The sequence below is a fragment of the Cupressus sempervirens genome, chromosome 7, assembly GCF_028749045.1.
Source record: "Cupressus sempervirens isolate cs-2001-9-10 chromosome 7, ASM2874904v1, whole genome shotgun sequence".
Classification (NCBI taxonomy): Eukaryota; Viridiplantae; Streptophyta; class Pinopsida; order Cupressales; family Cupressaceae; genus Cupressus; species Cupressus sempervirens.
The window spans coordinates 371,749,175-371,773,463 of NC_143124.1; positions in this window are offsets into that span (position 1 = coordinate 371,749,175).

The following is a 24,289-nucleotide window of genomic DNA, read 5'->3' on the forward strand; positions in this document are numbered from 1 at the left end:
ATGGTAAATGACAATGACAAATTGAATGTTGATTTTTGTACCAGCTCAAATATTTGAGAGCTATAAACTTCGGGAAGTTCATTAGTTATCGGGAAATAACTCGTGGGACAGGATTGAGACAAAAGAATAATTCTCTAATGCCATACAAATATTTATTGGTAGTTGATATTCAAATCAATACTTAAGAAATTTATACAATTCAGGCAAAATATTTATTGGCTGGAGAACTTATCCCATGAAGTCAGGAAGGTCGATAATTCTTAACTTGGTCAGATTCATAATGTGAGGACAGCTAAGGTTTCAACAAGATATCAGAATTGAACGAGGTGGATAGAGTGGATCAAAGACAAACACAAATGCAAGATAAACATTTGAATCAATAAGAAAAATACAAAGACTTAATACAAAGACTTATCAGAATGTGCTACAACAATTTATGCATAAATAAAATCTATTACAAGTCCTTAGAATGCTACAACATTCCATCCACTCATGATCCACAATGAGAAACCGAAAATGGGCTCTGTTGATTACAGGCCTAGCTTATTCTATTTATAGGCAAATGCATATTTAATGCTGTAGAAAAGAGTTGTCAATATAATTAATGTTGGATGGTGAGGCTGGTGTGTTCGCCGGTGCTTGGATAGCTGCACATGGAAAATGAGTTGTTTGTTGCTGTGGACGACTGTGTGGCTGTGGATGGTACATTGTTTGTTATGGACAATGGGAGAAATTAATACTGCCAGAACTCCCCCTTAATTTCTTCCACTAATGCTATTGCATTTATATTGTTTTCCCTTGTCATAATTACTTCGGGTTTTATGGCTTACCCCTAACCAATGTAAATGTTTTCTAGCTAACCAAATTTTTTTACATTTGAATGGTTTTAGCTAACCACAAACCTCGCATAAGAGTGGTGATTACAAACCACCAAACATCACAAAAATGGTTTCAGATTACCACTAACTCACATGATGGGAAAAACTATCATTACTTCAGATTTTCTCCTTCTTGACCTGCATCAAACTGGTTATTGAGTCCATATAAAAAGAAATCCATCTACCGAGATACATGGGTGACCAGCCATTGTACTCGCTTGTTCTATAGGAATCCTTTTTAGATACATGGTTCATCAATACATTCAATCAAACTCTAGGGTGTCAAGTACAACCAATAATGCAACCCTTACAATAGCTCATTAACAAACATTCACTAATTCAATCTTCAACACTTGGTTGGGGGATATCAATGCAACCAACTTATCATATGCCATTAGCTCTGATACCACTTGAAGGAGGTGGATAGAGTGGATCAAAGACAAACACGAATACAACGATAAACATTTGAATCAATAAGAAAAATACAAAGACTTATCGCAATGTGCTATAGCACTTCATGCATAATTAAAATCTATTACAAGTCCTTAGAATGCTACAAGATTTCATCCACTCATGATCCACAATGAGAAACCCAAAATGGGCTCTGTTGATTACAGGCCTAGCTTATTCTATTTATAATCAAATGCATATTTAATGTTGTAGAAAAGAGTTGTCAATATAATTAATGCTGGACAGTGAGGTTGGTGTGTTGGCCGGTGCTTGGATGGCTACACATGGAAAATGAGTTGTTTGTGGCTGTGGATGGTTGTGCGGCTGTGGACAGTACGTTGTTTGTTATGGATGGTCGGAGAAATTAATACTATCAACAAGAATATTATGTTCAATTCAAAAATGAAATTAATATTAGGAACATGAATGTGAATTCCAAGTAACTGTGGAGAAACAACATCACATGTCACCTTTCTTGCTACCCATCTTGCCAACCCTGACACTATCTTTCTACATATCATATCCATGTGGAGCCCCCTCTATCAAGTACAACCTTTATCTCACCTACTCCATCTTCTCCAAGTAGAGTAGTATGTGTGTAGAGGAATATGGCGTGGAATGTTTAAATCTGGCAACTTTGATTTGAACAAATACTCCACTTGTGGATTTAAATTGGGAAAAAAAAAAGTTATGGGTTGCATCAAGGATAGAGACATAGATATAGTTCACAATATTTAATTAGTGATCTAGGCATATGCACAAATGGTGACAAGACCTTATATCATCACCAGATCACACCTCTTACGTTCACTCTATTCTAGAAAAGATGAACACTATTGTTTAAAATGAATAGGCTCTTGAATCAATTGAGGACAAAACATTGGTGGAGGTCCAAGTGTTTGGGTTCAACATTAGCCCAAATTACTAGTGTCAAAATTTGAGATAGTCTATAGATTACGAAGAACCCTACGAATACAAAATCCAACATTTGGATATTTAAAATGTTCAGGCTATAAGTTTGTTGAATAGCTCACTTGATTTAGTCTTTGGTTGAGTTCACTCTCTGCTATTACTACTAAGCTCACTTGGTATCCTCTATTTCTGAGCATCACCTTGCAATGGTGATCGAGCTCACTCAACATCTTCACTGTCAAGTTCACTCGGCATACGTTGTGCTGAGTTTCCCTTAGTGCCAAGTCACTTGGCTCTTTCTTGTGCCAAGTTTAGTCGGCACTGTCTTCCTGTTACTCGACACCCTTTTGTGCTGAGCAAGTCAGTCAGTCGGCATTGGTTGTTGCCGAGAAAAATTATTAAAGGTTGTAATTTATTTTTCACATGGTATCAGAGCTTTGAGGCCCCACATCCATAACAAGTTAGGGCATTTTTTTCTAGGATATTTGACATGGCAAGAGATGCAAGAAAGACATGGCACAAGCCACCATCATTTAATGGAAAAAATTATGACACATGGGCAAAGAAGATGAAAATTGTAATGGTAAAAAATGATTTGTGGGAGTTTGTGACAAATGGGTTTAACGATGTTATAGTCCCAACATTATATGCTTCCTTCACAAACCCACAGAAGACTCAATTGAAAGAGTCAAGTTGAAAGGATGCCAAGGCATTAAGTCTGATTGAGGCAACAATGATAGAGACAATATTTCCCAAGATTGCAACAACAAATTATGCAAAGGAAACATGTGATATCCTTGAGACAAAATTTAAGAGGACTGATAAGGTCAGAGTAGTGAAGCTACAGATGATTTGAAGAGAGTTTGAGAACCTTCAGATGAAGAACAATAAACCTATTGCAGAGTTCAGCTCATGTATCTCCACTTTGATAAACCAACCCAATCAAATGGAGAAGATTATGTAAAGTAAGGATTGTGAAAAAGATATTGAGGAGTTTACCTTAGAAATATGACAATCTTATGATGACCATAGAGGAAGGAAAGATCCTCACCACATTGACCATGGATGAGTTGATGGAAACTCTTCAAACCCATGAGCACTAGATAAATAGATTAGCAACCACTTCTCAAGAGTAGTCTTTCAAGGCTCAAGAGAATTCAAGAGGTAGGGGAAGAGGAACAAATGGCTTTGATAGAGACTCAAGAAGTAGAGGTTATGGAAGGAATGGTCAAAGGAATGCTGGTGCAAAAAGCTCAGGATGAGCAAGCAACCAAGAGGGAGCAAGCAGCTCTCAAAACAACTCTAGAGGAGGTAAGAAGAATTACAACTCCAATAAGAGCAATGTTGAATGCTACTACTATGATATGTATGAGCATTATACAAGTGAATGATGAAAGAAGTAGGGTGATCAATCAAAATAGAATGCTAATGTGGTTGATGTGAATATGGGAAATGTAATCAATCCCACAACCTTCATCATGTGTAACATTGGTGAAGAAGGTAGCCTTGAGGTATGGTACCTAGATAGCAGTTGTAGCAACCACATGAGTGGTAATGAAAGTTTATTCTCTTTTACTGATAAGACTTTTAAGTTTGAAATTAAGATGGGAAATAATTGAACCATTCCCATAGTGAGCAAAGGATCTATTATGGTCCACACAAGGCAAGGTGAAAAGGAGGAGGTACATAATTTGTATTTTTCCCCTAGTATGAAGCCCAGCTTGATGAGTGTTGGACAACTCATTCAAAATGGTTACAAGGTGCTGATGGAAAATGACAAGTGTGTCATTGATGAGAAGGATGACAGTAATAAATTACTTGTAGCAATCCAAATGACAAAGAACCAGATGTTTTCATTGAAAATAGAGACATAATTCTCTTCTCAAGTCAGTGTTGTACCTCCCAAGCATGCATGCACAACAATACATCAGCAATCAACTCTTAGGAGCATGATTGTAGACCCCTCCAAGCTTTGGCATCTCAAGTATGGACATCTTGAATTTATTGGTTTAAATTTGTTTTCCAAGAAAAGAATGATAGATGGTTTGCCAAGCATAGTAGATTCTTATGACAAGTGTGACACTTGCATTTTGGGTAAGCAACATAGGCTTCCCTTTAATTCTAGAAATTCTAGAAGGGCTAGAGCACCATTAGAATTGGTGAATTTTGATTTGGCAGGTCCCATACAAACTACTTCTATTGGGGGGAGTACCCATTTTATGAAATTCATAGATGATTTCAGTCGTAGGACATGGGTGTATTTTTTGAAGAACAAATCTGAGGCATTTGAAAAATTTGTAGAATCTAAAGCCCTGACTGAGAAAGAATGTAGACACTATTATAAGGTCCTTAGATCAAATAGAGGAGGGGAGTATACCTCCAATATGTTTGTAATTTTTTATAGGAAAAATGGCATAAGAAAAGAGCTTACAACCAATTATACTCCACAAAAATATGGAGTAGCTGAGAGGAAAAACATGACCATTTTCAAAATGGCTAGAAGCATGATGAAAGAAAAAGGGCTCCCAATTGAATATTGGGGAGAAGCTGTAGCAACGAGAATATATTTGATCAATAGGTGTCCTACAAAATTAGTTCATGACAAGATAACTCTTGAGTCTTGGTCAAAGAACAGATGGATAGTTGAATACTTGAGAGTGTTTGGATGTGTAGCATATGCACATGTGCCTAAGGAACAAAGGAAAAAGCATGATGAAAAAGGTGTGAAGTGCATCTTCATAGGGTATAGCTCAAAATCAAAGGCTTATAGGCTATATGATCCAATTGACAAGAAGATCATCATCTCAAAAGATGTGGAGTTTCTTGAGAATTAGTCATGGGATGGCTCGGTAGATGAATCTTCAAGCACTTCAAGTAAAGTGCCTACTATTGAATAGGAAGAAGATGACATTGGTGATCAACAAGATGATAGAGCAACAAACATAGATTGCAGACAAAGGAAAAAAGGCAAGCAACCCTTAACATGTTGAGCAACAACTATGAGCACATCAAGACAACCTTGAGCTAGTATGCAAAATAGTAGTAGCAACAATATTGAAAAGTTAGATCTGCCAAGAAAGACTAAAAGTCTAAGGGAGATATACCAAGATGAAAGGTATGAGGTTGATTATAATGAGAGTGTAAATTTTGCATTATTTTCTCATAGTGGTCCAATTTATTTTGAGGGAGCTGTGAATGAAGAGAAATGGTGTAATGCCATGGATAAGGAAATGAATGCTATTGAAAGAAATGAGACATGAGAGTTAACTACTTTGCCTCCCAAGAAACAAGTAATTGGAGTGAAATGGGTTTACTTGAGACCAAGTGCAATGCTAAAGGAAAAATAGATAGGCATAATGTATGATTAGTTGTCAAGTGGTATAAGTAGCAGTATGATAAAGATTATGATTCAAGACATATGCCCCAATTGCAATAATGGAAATCGTGCATATTGTCATAGCAATTGTAGCCCAACACAAATGGAAGGTATATCAAATGAATGTAAAGTCTACCTTGTTGAATGGTGTATTCAAGGAAGAAGTTTATGTGGAGCAACCACCAAATTATGGAGTTGCAGGTGAAGAATAAAAAGTGTATAGATTGAAAAGAGATCTTTATGGACTCAAGCAAGCTCCATGGGCATGGTACAATAGGATTGACTCATATTTGATGAGCAATGACTTTAGATGAAGATGAATCAATCTTTACTGGAAATGATAATTTTCTAATTGCTGAGTTCAAAGAGGTCATGAAAAATGAATTTCAAATGATAGACCTAGGTCTCTTGAATTACTTTATAGGATATAAACCTTCTAAAACAAATGCAGGATGCCATCTTCATCTCTCAATAAAAATATGCAAGGTAGATCTTGGAGAGATTCAAAATGCAGAAGAGTAAGGCAACCCCAACAAAAACAATAGTAGGTTTGAAGTTGAGCAAGAAAGATTGTAGCAAAAGTGAAATCTAACACTATACAAGAGTATGGTTGAAGTTTGATGTGTTTGAATACAACTTAGCAAGACATGATGCATGTAGTAAGTTTGTTTTCCAGATTTATGGAAACACCAAAGGATTCCCATTAACAAGCCAGAAAGAGGATCCTAAGGTATGTGAATTGTACCAAAGGATTTGGAATTTTGTATACTGTAGAAAATGATTTCAAGTTGGTTGGTTACACAGATAGTGATTGGGTTGAAATTTTAGATGATAGGACGAGCACTTTTAGATACATGTTTCATATGGGATCAGATGCAATTTCATGGGCATCTAAAAAGTAAGGTCTATTTTTTCTCAATCTACAATAAAGGTTGAATACATAGTAGTGAATTCAACAACATGTCAAGCTATTTGGTTAAGGAGGATCTTGATAGATTTGAATGAAAGGCAAGAGGATGGAGCCACAGTCTATTGTGACAACATCTCCTATATTGCATTATCTAAGAATGAAGTCTTCCATGGGAGAAGCAAGCATATAGATGTCAGATATCACTTCATCAGATAGTTGGTGGAGAATGGGGATATCATGATAAAATTTTGCAAGTCTAAGAAGTAGCTAGCAGACCTTTTCACAAAGCCTTTAGGCATTGGAACTTTTGTACACCTAAGAGAGAGTCTTGGTGTAGTTAATTTGGATCAAGAGTGATCCTTGTTTTGTTTAGCTCGAGACAAAGGGGGAGTGTTGAAATATTTCATGTGTGAGTGGTTTCCCCTTGAGCCAAATGCTCACCTACCACCCCGATGGCCTACACAACAGTCAAAAACATTGAATGCATCGTAGGTGAGTTCAAATTCAAAATGAGAGGGAAAAAATTTTTGTCAAGAGACAAAAAGGAATATATTGGATTCATTTGATTAGTTGAAGATTAGAGGGATTAGATCAGTTACAGAGCAGAGAGAGAATAGAAGTGTAGAAGAAAAGAAGTAGATCAATAGATCTAAATAGATGAAGAAAGTACAGAAAGGTCAGAAGATAGAAAGAAGTTTGAGCACATGTTTGGACCCCTTTTTGATTCTACAAGTTTATATTGATTCAACCTATGAAGTAGTGATTGCTCTAGGCATTGTTGTATGCAAGGCCATTAGAGCTATAAGTTTAAAGTTTAGGTTTTATTAGTTTGAAGTTTTAGGGTTTTTTTGCTTGAAGCCAAATGCTCCCAGATTTTGTAATAGTTTTTGTTGAATAGAATATAAGAAAGAAAGCAAGCAGACATACTTGGAAATCTATTGTCCTCCTTCTACTTAAGATTACATGTTTTATATTTAAGATTTCCATACTTGTAAGTTTCAAAGTTTTTCTCTTCGAGATTTAATGGTGAAAATGTTCAGACTATAAGTCTATTGAATAGCTCACTCTATTTAGTTTTTGGTTGAGTTTACTCTCTACTATTATTACCGAGCTCACTTGTTATCTTCTATTGCCAAGAATCACCTTGCAATGATGACCGAGCTTACTCGACATCTTCACTACCAAGTTCACTCGACATACACTATGTTAAGTTGCCTTTAGTGCCAAGTCACTTGGCTCCTTCTTGTGCTGAGTTTACTTGACACTGTCTTCTTGTCACTCGGCACCCTCTTGTGCAAAGAAAGTCTTCTTTTTGTCACTGGACATTGGTTGTTGCTGAGAAAAATTATTAAAGGTTGTGATTTATTTTTCACAAGGGGGTCAATGTGAATGAGAGTGCCCATTGCTCTCTATAGAGTGAAGGTTGAGTGGTGTATCTTTATAAATATGGTAGCAAGAATACATACCGAAATGGCTAAGAAGCTTCCATACATATATATTCTTGTTTATTTCAAAAGTGAGGTGTATGGGTATGCTAGAGGGTTGTCACATACAAAAAGGAAGTATTGAAGATATTTAAATATTTTATGACTTCTTTGTGAGGAAGCATGATATTACATGTAACAATATATTGAGGAAGTGTGCTGCTATGAAAAAGTTTGAAAATGTTATAGAAGTCATTTAAAACCTATGCTTCATATATATAGCTCAACGATTTTAGTTTCCTATGTTGTGTATGGAGTCACATAAGCCTTGCTCGAGCCTTGCACAAATTTCAAAGATACCTAGACTAAGATATTCTAAGGACCTTCATTGTAGCATCTTATATCACGAAGGATATGAAGGATATTGATGAGTATTTACTATAATTTTTTATTTTCTTATTATAGACACTCTTTTATGTGTATTTATTTATATAATATAAGAACTATTTTTCTTGAATTTTTCCTTTGTCTTTGGGATATTCTTACAACAAAAGAAGAATGGTGCATTAGGTATACTACCGAGGTATTGTAGAGGAATAAGTCTTCGGACTTTATCTTTAAAGTGGTTTTGGATCTTAGTTATATGTTGATTATGCTAGAAGAAGTGAGTCTATTGAAAGCAATTATCCTTCATAGTTGGAATTATGTAAGAAGGATATATTTCTATGACAAGAGAAAAAAACTAGAGGATTTGATTCAATTGGCCTTTGAGGATAGATGGATGATAAAATGATTACAATTATGGGACTTAGTTGATGGCTAAAACAGTTTCAAAGAAGAAAAAAATAACATTTAGAGGAACTTTGACATTACATAAGAAGCAACTTTGGATGAGGAGGTCAGGAGGTTGACAAATGTAGTTGGAGCTTTAGAAGGAAGCCAAAATAGCATGAATGCCTGATGCAACCAAGTTTGGGGATAAATCTACATTTTATTACTTTCACTCATGTTACTATGGAATTAGGGGTAAGTGCACCAAATTGTGGTTCCAAAAGGGGGGTATAAGTGGACACCTTTTTCCTGAAATCAGCAATTTCTGAACTTCAATAAGAACTTGAAGATAGTTATGCTCAAAATTTTAAGATATGAGAAAAAAAAAGTCCTAGTCCTTTGAATCTAGTTTCTAAACTACTAATTTTTTTCAAAATAGTTTAGTTTTAGGTCCTCAAAAAAGGGGGCCACAGAAAGTGGTACTATTTATTCCAAAAAAATATAACACAGTACAAAGTGTGGCCCCCCTAAAATTTTAACTTTTTTTTTGAAGTTCTTTAATCGCTCTAGTCAAAAGTTACTTAATACTATGTAGTTTATTCTAGATTTTTTGGGTAATTTTATAATATGTTTTTTTTTTTAATGATTTTTTTAACCAGACACATCCCAAAAACATGAGCTATATATGTGCTCCCCCTAGAAATAATTGAAAACTAATCTAAAATCAAAACTTTTTTTTTTCAAAGTGTGTAGAATGGAGTCTAGTTTCTAAAAAAATAAGTTGTTGCAAAATTTGATGAATGAGCTAAAATCTACAGCCCAATTAGTACATGGTGGTTTTTGACAAAAAATGGACATACATTCAAAAGAAATTATAGATGAAAGGCTTGAAATAGTTCAAAGTAAAAATAAATTATATGGTTATATAGCTAACATAGAGACCTACAATGTCATGTAACCTGATCTTATCGATGCCCAACCACAAGGAATCCTGAAGGAGAGCACACAAGAAAAATCAATCATTTTTTGTATGTTTGCAACAAAACATGTCTTAGACCTATTTATAAACTCCAAACCTCTGGGTTGGATCTCTAAGGAGAAACCAAGCCTTAGGCTTTTTTTTAATGCAAAGCTTTGAATAATGTGTATGCACTATTTAAAGCTTTTGAATTTAGATCTCAATAGTGCATGCACGCTATAGTGTGCATGAACTATTGAGACCTAATTAGTACATAGAGAACGAAGAAGAGATGCAAAGCAAGATCAAGAGAAAGGGGGGGGGGGTAGCTATGTGTGTGTGTGTGAGAGAGAGAGAGATAGAGAGAAAGTAGGGGATGTGAGAGGGGAGAGAGAGAGAGAGTAGGGGATAGGAGAGGGAGGAAGTGACAGAGAATAGGGGTGGCAGAGAGAGTATGAGATGGGAGAGAGAGGAAGTGTTAAAGAGAGTACGGGTGGCAAAGAGAGAGTACGAGATGGGGGAGAGAGATTGAGAGTAGGGGATGGGAGAGAGAGAAAGTGTGAGAGAGTGAGTAGGGGTGGCAAAGAGAGTACAAGATGGAAGAGAGAGATTAGGTAGTGGGAGACAGAGCAAGTGAGGCAGAGAGGGAGAGAGAGAGAGAGAGGAGGATGAGAGTGTGAGTGTGAGAGAGAAAGTAGGGCATGGGAGAGAGTGTGAGAGTGTGAGAGAGCAGGGGTAGAAAAGAGAGAAAGTAGGGGATGGGAGAGGGAAGAGAGAGAGAGAGCAAGGGATAAGGGAGAGAGAGTAGAGAGGGAGAGAGTGAGAGAGAGTCAATAGGCAGTGGAAGATGGAGTGGGAGAGGGAGAGAGAGGGAGAGATGGGAGTGTGTGTGAGAGATCTAGAGAGTAGGGGATGAGAGAGGATAGAGAGAGGGGGGATGGGAGTGTGTGGTGTGTGTGAAAGAGAGACAAAGATTAGGAAATGGGAGAGAGGAGAGAGAGAGTAGGGGATGGGAGAGGGAGTGGGAGAGGGAAAGAGAGGGGGGAATGTGAATGTGTGTAAGAGAGAGGAAGTGTGTGAGAAAGTAGGGGTGGTAGAGATAGAGTATAGGATGAGAGAGAGATTGAGAGTAGGGGATGGGGAGAGAGAGAAAAAGTATAGGATGGGAGAGAGATATTTAGAGTAGGGGATGGGGGAGAGAGAGAGTAGGCAGTGGGGGATAGAGTTGGAGAGGAAGAGTGAGAGAGAGGAGGATGGGAGTGCATGTGTGTGAAAAAGAGAGTAGGGAATGGGAGAGGGGGGAGAGAGAGAGTAGCTCAAGAGAGAGTAGGGGATGGGAGAGAGAGAGTAGGCGGTGGGAGAGGGAGTGGGAGAGGGAGAGAGAGGGGAGATGGAAATATGTGTGTGTGTGTGTGTGTGTGTGTGTGTGTGAGAGAGAGAGAGAGAGAGAGAGAGAGAGAGAGAGATTAGGGGATGGGAGAGAGTGTGAAAATGTGAGAGAGAGTAGGGGGTGGTAGAGAGAGTAGAGAGGGAGAGAGTGAGAGAGAGAGAGAGAGAGAGAGAGTGAGAATGAGAGAGAGTAGGCAGTGGGAGAGGGAGTGGGAGAGCGAGAGGGAGTGAGAGACAGAGTAGGGGATGGGAGAGGAGAGAGAGGGGGGATGGATGTGTGTGTGAAAGAGAGAGAGTAGGGAATGGGAGAGAGGATAAGGAGACAAAGAGAGAGTAGGGGATGGGAGAGAAAGAGAGTAGGCAGTGGGAGAGGGAGTGGGAGAGGGAGAGAGAGAAAGGATGGGAGTGTGTGTAAGAGAGAGAGTAGGGGATGGGAGAAAGTGTGAGAGTGAGAGAGAGAGAGTAGGGGTGGAAAAGAGAGAGTGAGAGTGGGATATGGGAGAGAGAGTAGAGAGGGAGAGTGAGAGAGAGAGAGAGAGAGTAGGTGGTGGGAGAGAGAGAGGGGGGAATGGGAGTGTGTGTAAGAGAGATAGAGTAGGGGATGGGAGAGAGAGAGTAGGCGGTGTGAGAGGGAGTGGGAGAGGGAGAGAGAGGGGGGAATGGGAATGTGTGTAAGAGAGAGAGTAGGGGATGGGAGAGAGAGGAAGTGTGAGATAGACTAGGGATGGAAAAGAGAGTACAGGGTGGGAGAGAGAGATTGATAGTAGGGGATGGAGAGAGAGAGAGTAGAGGGTGGGAGAGAGAGATTAAGGGTAGGGTATGGGGGAGAGAGAGAGTAGGCGATGGGAGATGGAGTGGGAGAGGAAGAGCAAGAGAGAGGAGGATGGGAGTGAATGTGTGTGAAAGAGAGAGAGTAGGGAATGGGAGCAGAGGGAGAAAGAGGGTAGCTTGAGAGAGAGTAGGGGATGGGAGAGAGAGAGAGTAGGTGATGGGAGAGGGAGTGGGAGATAGAGAGAGAGGGGGGATGGAAATGTGTGTGTGTGTGTGTGTGTGTGTGAGAGAGAGAGAGAGAGAGAGAGAGAGTAGGGGATGGGAGAGAGTGTGAAAATGTGTGAGAGAGTAGGAGGTGGCAGAGAGAGAGTAGAAAGGAAGAGAGTGAGAGTGAGAGAGAGAGAGTAAGAGTGAGAGTGAGAGAGAGAGTAGGCAATGGGAGAGGGGGAGAGAGAGGGAGAGAGAGTAGGTGGTGGGAGAGGGAGTGGGAGAGGGAGAGAGAGGGGGGTGGGAGTGTGTGTAAGAGAGAGAGTAGGGGATGGGAGAGTGTGAGAGAGAGTAGGAGGAGGTGGTAGAGAGAGAGAATGCAATGGGAGAGAGTGAGAGTAGGGGATAAGAGAGAGTGTGAGAGAGAGTAAGGGGATGGGAGAGAGAGTGAGAGTAGGGCATGGGAGAGAGAGAGAGAGTAGAGAGGGGGAGAGAGAGAGAGATAGTAGGTAGTGGGAGAAGGAGTTGGAGAGGGAGAGAGAGGGGTATGGGAGTGTATGTGAGAGATTTAGAGAGTAGGGGATGGAAGAGGAGAGAGGGTGAGAGAGAGTAGGTAGTAGTAGAGGGAGAGAGAGAGTAGGCAGTGGGAGAGGGAGAGTGAGAGAGAGAGTAGGGGATGGGAGAGAGAGAGAGAGAGAGAGAGAGAGAGAGGGAGAGAGAGTAGGGGTGGAAAAGAGAGTATAGGGTGGGAGAGAAGGATTAAGAGTAAGGGATGGAGGGGGAGAGAGAGTACATGATGGGAGAGAGATTGAGAGTAGGGGATGGAGGAGACAAAGAGAGTAGGCGGTGGGAGATAGAGTGGGAGAGGGAGAGAAAGAGAGAGGAGGATGGGAGTGCATGTGTGTGAAAGAGAGAGAGTAGGGAATGGGAGAGGGGGGGGAGAGAGTAGCTCAAGAGAGAGTAGGGGATGGGAGAGGGAGAGTAGGCAATGGGAGAGGGAGTGGGAGAGGGAGAGAGAGGGGGGATGGAAATGCATGAGAGAGAGAAAGCAGGGCATGGGAGAGTGTGAGAGAGAGTAGGGGGTGGTAGAGAGAGTAGAGAGGGAGAGAGAGAGAGAGAGAGAGAGAGAGAGAGAGAGAGAGTAGGTGGTGGGAGAGGGGAGAGAGAGAGTAGAGGATGGGAGAGAGAGACTAGGTGGTGGGAGAAGGAGTGGGAGAGGGAGAGAGGGGGGATGGGAGTATGTGTGAGAAATCTAGAGAGTAGGGAATGGGAGAGGAGAGAGGGTGAGAGAGAGTAGGAAGTGGGAGAGGGAGAGAGAGATTAGGCAGTGGGAGAGGGGAAGAGAGAGTAGGTAGTGGGAGAGGGAGAGCGAGAGAGAGAGAGAGTAGGAGATGGGAGAGGAGAGAGAGAGAGAAAGAGAGAGTAGGGGATTGGAGAGAGATTAGCCTAAGAGAGAGAGGGGATGGGAGTGTGTGAGATTAAGAGAGTAGGGGATGGGAGAGGATAGAGAGTGAGAGAGTAGGGGATGGGAGAGAGAGAATAGGTGATGGGAGAGGGAGAGTGAGAGAGAGCAGGCGATGGGAGAGGAAGTAGGAGAGGGAGAGTGAGAGAGAGAGAGTAGGGGATGGGAGAGGAGAGAGGGAGTAGAAGATGGGGGATGGTGGGATAGGTAGAGATGTGTTTTGACATTGTGTTTATGCACTATAGTGTGTATGCACTACAAATTATGTCAAATCGCCCAAAAATGGTAAAAAAAAAAAAGTTTGGGTCCCATGTCATCCATTCTTTGCTTTTGGTCTATTGTGCATTCTATTGTTCTAATAGAAAACACAGGTTTCAACATAGCAAACACTATTTGAAGACTTTTTCAATATTTTTTGTATAGAAAAGGTTAGTGTAATCCTTTTTAAATATTGTTTGCTGATATATAGATACATATTTGATTATAATTTGACATATTGTTCAATATATAGTGAATTCTTTGAAATTTGTATGTTTGAATGAAATGTTATTTCGAAATGGTTAGAAATTTGACAAGTTGTTTGATATATATGGTGTATTCATTCAAATAATTGTAATTTTTATATGTATTTGAATGATTTGTAATTTACACATTGTAAGTAATTTAGATGTTTGAATAATTTGACATGTAGAAATCATCATCTTGCCAAGGAAGAAACTAAAAAATCAAACAAATGAAGATAGGGAGAGAGATTTGGAAATTAAAAGAGATCAAATGAAACTACTATGTGGACAAAGAAAATTGCAAAGCAATAATGAAGAATTGACTTTTAAAGAGCATCAAGAACCACCGATACAAAGAAACAAAGAGGAAGAATTGGAAAGACAAAGAGAACGAATGAGACTATTACGCTCAAAAACAATTGAATTGTGAAGCTACACCATCTTCCAATGTTGGAGTCATATCATCCTCTCATGTTGAAGAGACACTAATTTATAGATCCAATGATGTACACAATCCATCATGTCATGTTGAAGACACAACATCAACACATCAAGTAGGTGATATTTCATCTTTTGCATCTTATTGCAAAGGCACATCATCTTCGGTTAAAGGCATGCAATACACTCAACCTTATGTTGATGTTCAAAATTTTGAGGAAATGGAAGAGATTATAACACCTTCTAGAATTCATTTTAGAAGACCAAAATATTTGATTGATTGATACTAACATTTTTAAATCAATGCCTAACAAGATTAACAAGTGTACTTGTCAAAGAAAAGTTAATCATATGTGGAGATTATTTTTTGAAGAATTAAATATTACAGGTCATTTCCAATTATTTGTTGAAATCATGAGGAATTTTAAATTTAGGCATATCATGAAGATTCTTGGGCTAAGAACGATGGATGATTTAAATGAAAAAAGCATTGTAAAGAATCTAATGAGTGCTTATGACAAAGTGGGTTCTAAATCACACACCAAAGATAGTAATATCACAAGACAAGTACTTACATTGACAATAGTAAGTAGCCAAATGAAGAAAACTTGACTCATGAGAAAGACATGCAAAACATTAAAAATTGGTAGAGGTACTCTAAGGAGAGCCATGCTAAGGCATGAGAGATTGGAAGATCCAACAAAAAATGAATTATGGACATTTAGGGGTAGACTACCGCGAAAGGATAAAAAAATTACTGAAGCTTTGAAATCATTGATTGAAGATTTTTGAAAAAATAACACATTTGTTTCCCCTAATCAAAGAGATGTTATAAGAAGCAGGATTGGTAGCCAAAATCACAACTTAGATGTGAAACATTTTTTGGACTCTACTTAGGCACATTTTTTTGCAAAATTTATTGGTATGTATCCTCAAATTTGAATAAGTCAAAGATTTGTTGAGATGGGTAAACGTTTTTATGTCAAGATAAATCACACACACATTTTCTAACCATTTTTATGTTTTTAGGCATATATGTGTGTTTTTGCATTCTATGTCTATTTTGTAGGATTGTGACATGAATAAGCTACTGAGATCTTCAAGGGAATTCATATCCAACATTTTATATGAAATAGGGGATGACCAACAATTTTACAAGACATCATGCTTGGATGGTACATGCTTATTGTGTGGTTCTTTGCAACTTTTATCAACTTGTGAACATATGGATAGTACACATGCAATTGGAAATAGAATAGTGGATTACGAAATATTCAAGACAATGACATATGCTCTAAAAGATGGGAAACAAGGTAAAAGATGTGATTTAGTCATTGAAAATATTTCAGTGTATGAGTTCATGAAGATTTTTTGTGAAAAGATTATTTACTAGTATGCAAGGCACACACATGGAGCTTGATGGCTAGATTTTCAATTCAAGTTGTGCAAGGATATGTTTCCATTGGATACCATGTTTTTGTTGTAGACTTTGTAGAGAACTACACACTACAACCACAAAATGAGCTACAAGAAAATTATTATACTTCTCAATAGGTTTCCATATTTGTTCACATAACATTCATGCATTCACCTACAAGTACAAAAGGTGATAGGAAGATTTTGAGGGAGTACCATTTTTACATCAATGATGATCAATTACATTCTATAGAGTTTGTACAAGGTTGTTTTCAACTGTTTTATGGAGATTTAGCTAATAGGGGCATCGCATATCATCAACACATTATTTGGTTAGACAATTGTGCATCTCAGTTCAAGAATGCACAAATGTTCTATTGGTTGAGTAGGATGCATAGGTTGTGTAGAATTCAATATATGTGGAATTCCACAGAGGCTGGTCATGGAAAGGGAGAGCATGATGGTGTAGGTGCATGCATCAAAAGAGCCTTAGCTCATGAAGAAACAAAAGTACAAAGATGGAGCAATATTGACAAATGCAAAATTCATCATCTAGGAGTGTAACACTACAATGGGTCTAGTTAAGGAAGGTGAGTCTATGGTTCATAGATTTTCTTGGTTGATAGATAATACTAACATTGCACCATCTTAGGATTATTGCACACCAATAGGATCCAGTAAGTTGCACTCTTTTAGAAGCTTTGATGCACGTTCATGGAGTATCCACACACAAAAAATGGCATGCTATTGTCCATCATGTGTAGAGGAAAATTGGAATGACTGTGAGTCGACAGAATTGGTGGACAAATGGGATATATGGGTTTTGGACCCAATTGACACCTATTGGCCCCCACAAGCACTAGAAATGGTACAAATGGATTTGTCTATTGAATTTGATTGCTTGTATAATCTAGTGCAACCTGGTAATATATATCTTTATAATTTCAATATTTAACTTTATAAATTTCATCGAAGTATTTTCTAAATTAATGACCGCATTTTGTACATTTATCACATTAGGCCATATTTTTGCTATTATTGTACCAAAAGACAATGAAGAAGGGAGAGATTATTATTTGTGTCGTTGTCTCCAAGCCAAACAAAAATTGGATCACTCTATTATAGATGGTGAAGGTTTAGAGTACCATGTCCGTGCAGTGGTTGTAACTAACACATGGCTTAGACGATATTCTATAGAGAACCCTAACTTGTGGTTATTCAAGGATTGGCAAATAGAGAGGAAGATTCTTCATTATTCAAACCTTTTTCTCACATCAAATGTCTACTTGATAAAATATGGTGGAAAACCACATAATAAGATTCTTTGGAAAGTTTGTGAGACAGACCATGAAGCAATACTTGAGACATTAAAATGTAGAGCAGATCTAGTTGGCTCATTAGATTGAATAGGGAGAGAGGGAGAGAGAGAAAGAGTGATCAATTGGATCCAAATACAATGTTACAACCTCTCCAACAAGACTATCCACATGACAAGGTGGACCGTATTGTTATGATGTGTAAGTCATGAGCTAAGTTTAAATCATAGATTTTATGTTTTGATTTGTTTAGAATCTAGATACATTATTTGAACTTATATTAGATTCTTTAATAGGACCTTTTTTCAGATTACTCATTTGAATAAGTGAAAGTTCAGAATTTGTTGTTTAGATCAAAATGTAATGAAAGAACACAAAAATTGTTAGAATGTGAATGCTTTGTGATTAAAATCATGATTGTGTGCATGTAACCAGAAACTTCAAATTGGCGAAAGGAAGGATACAATGGGAGAAGTTTCCAAGACCCATCAAGCTATGTTCAGTGAGCCACTTGATCATTGCCAGAAGCTCAAACAAATAATTATTTGCATTTGGAACATTGTTACCAATAATGATATTATGACTAACATGCTTTTATCTTTTAATAAAAATTAGGAGGAATCTAGTGGTTCAAATGTTGAAAGTGAGTCTTCTAATAGAGGGACATTTAGGGGCAGAAGATCCAATGGTAGAGGAAGGTCTAGTGGAGGAGGGCTTAGTGTGTTCATTGGTAAGTGCTTTACTTGTAACCAAGTAGGAAATTAGTCCTTTAGATGCCTTGAAAAGAAAAAACAAGGATATTACATTTATTTGGTTCTGTTCCTTCTTATAATTTTTATTTCCTTATGTGTTTTGGTTTCAAATTTGAAAACAAGACACTCTCATGTGTCCTTTCTTAAATTATTGATGTAGTGTCACAGCAAATATTTCTTTTCAAATCTATTTCTTTCTAGAGTTGATCAATATGAAATATAGTTAGTATATTCTAAAACAAGTAAGAGAACCTAGAAATGATTTATCCATGATCACCACGAGATGACCATCTCAAAAGTGTTTATTGAGCTCATTTTCTTGCCTACAAGACTAATACTTCCTTATCCTTATAAATATTGGATTTGATTGTAGTTTCAATATTTGGTAGCTCATTACCAAAGTATTAGAATAAGGGTTGAATATCAAATTAAAGCCATTTTTTATTTATAAAATTCAAATATTAAAAAACAAACGACTATGATTACTTTTTTGATTAAAATTCAAATATTTAAATGCAAATTTTCATGATTTTGATTACTTCTTGGGGGTTCTTTTTGAATCTTCTAAGTTGAGAAGCATTTCAAATGGATTGAGTAAGACCTAGCAACAATTTCCAATTTCTTTTGAATTTTTTAAAACTTAATCAAAGTCATTGTTTTGCACATTTACATAACAGTCACAGTTTTCAATACTTTTACCTAACAGTTATATTGATCTCTTTAATGTATAGGATCCATTTCATGGGATCAAGGGCCTTGAGACCATGAAATGGAAATGATTAACCTTTTATTATATAAATCTAACATTTTATACATAGAGAAACGCATGGGAATGTGATCATAATATGAAATAGTGAAGAAATCAACATGGAAATGGTGGTTAGGTACAACAGCAGGAGTTCTAGCCACATGAAAGGAGTATTTTGTGATTTGGATTGAGTCTTATATGACCAATGTAAAGGTTTATGATAAACCCATAAGATCTAGAAGTTTGGGGAAGGGTGATATTGGTGATACCCTAGATTTAAGGGTTTGAAAGAAGGTAATTTGGGATTTTGGGGTTCCAGTAGGTCTGAGATAGATTGCTTATGGAATTGGGGGTTTTATGTCATGAATGATTACTATTGAAAGTTACAAGGTTTGGGAGTCTATTATACTGGGAGTTTCTTTGTTAAATTAGCCATTTTCATGCTAAAAAATAGGGCATCAGTCAGAAATAGGGGTGTTGGTCCAAAATTGATGTAGAGTGCAATAGTCAAAGGCTTAGTCTAAGGACAATGCTCTCAAATCACCAATTATGAAAATATGACTCCAAAGTGTTTCAAACACCCTTTACTAACTGCAACACACTTATATCAACCTCAAGAGCAACAATCCAATCCCTAAACACAATTTTCCAACTTTCATGCAAGTTCTACCAACCTATTCACAAATAGGGCTAGAAGGGCTAAAGGTGAGAAATTTCTGAATTTGACATAACCACACATCCAATACCTATTCTAAGGTTGGAAATAAGAAGTGTTTGACAACCCCAATAATATCCCAAAAGAGAAAATTCCAATCTATTCCAACACTCCACTAATTTGCCTAAGTACACAGACCTAAATGAGCCCCTTTAGGCTTGGTTTTGAAAGGAAGACTAATGAAATTGGTGCATAGACAAGAGCTAGGTCTTTATAACTCCAAGTGGTAATCAAGAAATTACCAATCCACCTTTTATTTGGTTACTTTCCTTTAGATACAACTTTAACAATCAAATTCCTTCAATTTTAAACCAAATACATACAAATATTTGGCCTAGGCCTTGTAAGCAAAATTAACTCCCTTTGGTTTTCTAACTCATATTTTTTGGATATGAAAGTACACTCTTGAGGTTTCCATTTTCATTGGGTTTTGTGCCATTTGAACTATAAAATTATGATCTGTACGTCCATTTGCAAAAAACCTTGCTGAACCTAGGGTTTTCGAGCAGTTTTGAAAGAAAATGATGTAATTTTTGATAGAGATCACCAATTAAGTTGAAAACAAGTGAATTGGATAGGGAACTCAACCAAGTTACTCCTAAGACCATTCAACTACCCTTCCCAATCCGTACAACATGTGGGTAAATGAAAATGCAAAAGTTTTCAGCCAAAAAATGAGTAAATTCTATTGAAATCAACAAAAATCCGTACATCAACCAACCTATTCTGCTCGTAAGGTTGGATCATACATTTATAAGCATTTTTGAGCAATAAATTTCCTAGGGAATAGTTATAATCAGTTCAAACTCCTTCATTAGTAGTATGCAACTTTTAAGCAAGAATTGCTTAGCAACCTTTTGTTGCATTTGTAATTTTTATTGAAATTGACTATGTAGGACCTCTAAACTATTATAGGATCCTTATTAACCTCACCTAAGGTATTTCCACCTATTACCTAATTACTTAATGCCCTATAGGCCTTGGGGAGTAATGGTTTATAGAGTTACCAAATGAACCTCAAGCCTTTACAAATAGGCTTATAACATCATGAAATTATTCCTAACATCCTAAAACCTTATTGTCTTGCTCATGAATCTTTTACGAAGGTGGTGTAGTTAAGGATCCTTGTGGAATGCCCCATGATGACCTTGAGTGCCTTGCATAAAAATGACCATATGAAAGGTTTTGGTATGTTTTAGTACTTTGAAAAGGGTGTCTAGAAATGTAATTATCCTGTCAAGTGCTTTGGATAAAGTTTAAGTTATTTAGAATTTTGTGCTACTGGAGGGCTACTAATTTGTCAATTAGGTCTCTTAAGATACCTTGGAAGAATTAGGTATTAGGATTTGGTTCTAGCCAAGTGGATGGTTAAATCCAATTAAATACACATTATATAACTCATAAAAGTCTTATTTAACCCTTGGTTAAAGCCTTTGCATTTTTTGAGTTATTTTGAGTCATATGGAGTTTGTAGGTGTTTTTGGCAACTTGGATAACTTTCTTGCTTGAAGAAGTTTGGAATTGGAGTTATCCTTGGGGATCAAAAGGTGTGTATTTGAATGGGTTAAGCCTTTTGAATGATTATCCTTTGATAAAAGATTGAGTGGGTTGGTCATTTTTTTAGTTACACTTGAGGAAGATATAAGGGCATTGTTTCAAAGCAAAGGGATAGTTATTTATTTCTACATCAAATAATTGGTTGAACATTGACCTCTACATCACTTAAGGTGCCATCTCTACTTATAATTGAACAAACTACATCGTTCACTCTCTACATAAACTATGCTAATTCTTCATTTGTAGGTCACCAAAGAAGAGGGCTAATAAAGTCAAAGCACTAGTGATAAAGGGTGAGATGCCAAAATCATCTGCAAAATAGTATTATCAATTCACATCCTCAATGTTTATTAGTTCTTTTTGTTCAAGTACCATTGTGTGTTAATCATATATAATATATAGACAATCAATTTACTCTTCCATAAAATGGTTCCTATGTTAACATCTTTTACTATATTTCTTGATTTTTTTCTAGCATTTAATGTGATTGAAATATTGGTTTGTAACTAAAGGAGGACAAAGAAAAAAGAGTAAACAAGTTGCATCTACGAACACAACTACAAATAGAAGTGGAAGAAAATATAAGGGAGCTAAGGAAGTAAAAACTATAACAGATTAGGACCAAATAGGGATATCATTAGATACATGTGCAAGGAGTTCAAATGATGAACCTTTGGTATGTAAACTCCAAAACACAATTTTTGGTTTTAAACTAAACTTGAGTATGCATTTGACTTATTTATCTTGAAAATGAAGAATGCATGGAGGTCATGTGCACACACTGATTAGTAGACTTTGGGAGTCGGGCTTCACTTCAAAAATATATGAAGAACATGCATAGGTATTAGAAAATTCTCAGATTGCTTAACATACCCATCACCTTTAAAAATAGTTTCTACGAAGACAATACAAGGCATTTCGCAAGACATTGCAGTGATCTTTCATAGCACTACCTTCCTAAGTGGGTCATGATGGAGGTTACAATGTTTTAGAATGTTAGGACTACTTTCAAGTTGATATCAGCCCATTTGTAAAGGCTTGAGACTCATTGGTGTTTCTATAAATCTTGAGTCCTTAAGACCTATAGGGCATTTAGTATCTAGGGAAATAGGTAGAAATACCTTAAATAAGGATAATTTAGGTCCTGGTGTCCTTAGGATAAACTAGTCTTTTTAATAGGTTAATAAGTCTATTTAAATGATTTGGTAAAGTTTCATCACTTAGAAATTTCAAAGATTCAAAAGTTACAAAGGTATATAAATTTGAATTTTCAAATTATAACAGTCATGGACATTTAGGAGGGAATTAGTTTCTTTATTGCATTAAGCCAAATTAAACCATTCAACCAATTGGGATTGGTTGGGGTAGTTGATAGGAGTTTATTAAATTTTTCACAAATCCATTGTATGGGCAGTGAATCCATGGTAGGGACTGCTACAACAAATCGAATAAAAAAATTCTAATTTCTTGCAAAATTAATGAGTTTTTTGGTATGATTCAAAGTTCTTATTGATTGGATTTCCTTGGAAAATGTTTTTATCATTCATATTTCATCTCTTTGAATTCTTTCATGTTCTAAAAGCCCTAATACAATCACTGTTAATCATTTTGGTACTATTCAGTCTTTGGAAAATCTGATTTTAAGACAGTTTTGTGTAGATTTCACACTATGAATGTCATTGTATGAATGTAGCACTCCAATTCTCATAGAATGAAATCTTATTGACAAAAATAGTATCATTTTAACATGTATAGTATCTTACTAATCTTTGAAATGCAAGTTTCATTAATTTAGGTGGTGATCACTATAAAGAAGACTAAGAATCTAAGTGAATTTGGAGGATAGGCTAAAGGTTAGATTGTTTTGGCCAAAAAAGGGCACTATTTTATGATGGAATGTGTATAAAAATGTTGTATAAAAGGTGTTCCAACCTTTATTTGTTTTAGGAAACTTTGGGAAGCATAATATTGAGGAAGCTCTAAATTTAAGGGTTTTGAGGGCACAATTTGGGGCTTTGGTACCTAGAAATCTCTTGGAGTCAAATTGACTTCATATTACTTTGATTTGAACCTATTTATGACACTATGCAAATAATTGGAGCTTGGGAGTTAGAATGGTAGCACTTCCTTTGTAAATGCATGAGAATTAGGCCTTAAAAATATAAGAAATAGTGAAAATAGTCATATACCTTCCAAAGCAACCTACTCTATACTTTTGGTATGTTAAGTTAATCCATAAAGGGTACACAAATATATAATTTATTTTCCTAGTTTTTTGGAAAAAATTGAAGAAAAATCCTTGTGAGTGCTTTTGTAGGGCTACAAGGCATGCTATTAGGCCTAGTTTGAGGAATATTGAAGTTTTGGTGTCTAAACCATTGAAGAAAGTTTTGGTGTCTAAAATTATTCAAGTACCTTGAATTTCATATTTTAGGGCTATCATATCACATCGTCGGACTTGTTAGTGGATAATTTACCATTTCACTTATTGAAGGCACTTTTGGTCACTAGATTCAATTGTGCATTTGATTGAGTTTGTATTTGGACCTTTGATCCACCATATTCTACCCTACAAGTGGACTCCACTCTGCATGCCCAAGCCTCAAACCTAGGGTGCTCAACCGACTTAGATCAATCACAACTTCTTAGGGACTCCCCTTCTTCAATAGGCCTAAAAAGGAAAACTCTCCCTAGATGGGTTTAGAAATCAACTTTCCTGATAGAAAAGGTTTTTATGGACCTAATATCTCAAAAACACCCAACTTTAAAGTTCTCAAACCCCCAACAACTGATTTGCATAATTGTTAACAACATTTCTAATAGGGCTAATCCTAGCTTTCTTGGTCAAATTACCAAACTTTGCAAAGGGCCACACTATATTTTCACCTCTTTAGACACCCTTTAACCACCTCTTAAAGATTCCAAAAGATCGCACTTTGACTCTTTTCCAGCACAACTAACAACCACTTTGAGTCACAGACCTAATTGGCCAGATTAGGCTGGGTTAAAAAGGAAGTATGAGTAAATGGGTTCATATACCTAACTCCACCCCTTGAAACTCTTCTTCACATCCAATTAATACTCCTAGACCCTTCACCTTGGTCAAATCAATCAATTTGGAAGCCTAAACCTTCTTTCTTCTTCAAATCTAGACTAGACATATAACAATGTTCAGTCTAGGGCTTGTTGGTAAAAATAGATAACTTACACCTACAATTCTGAATCTCTGCCATCTTGAAGTACCGTCTCCTAACTTACATTCCCCAAAGTGGCATTGAAATCTCATGGTGGAATTGCAAGTTAGGAGGCCATCTTGAAGAAACCCTCAGATTTAGG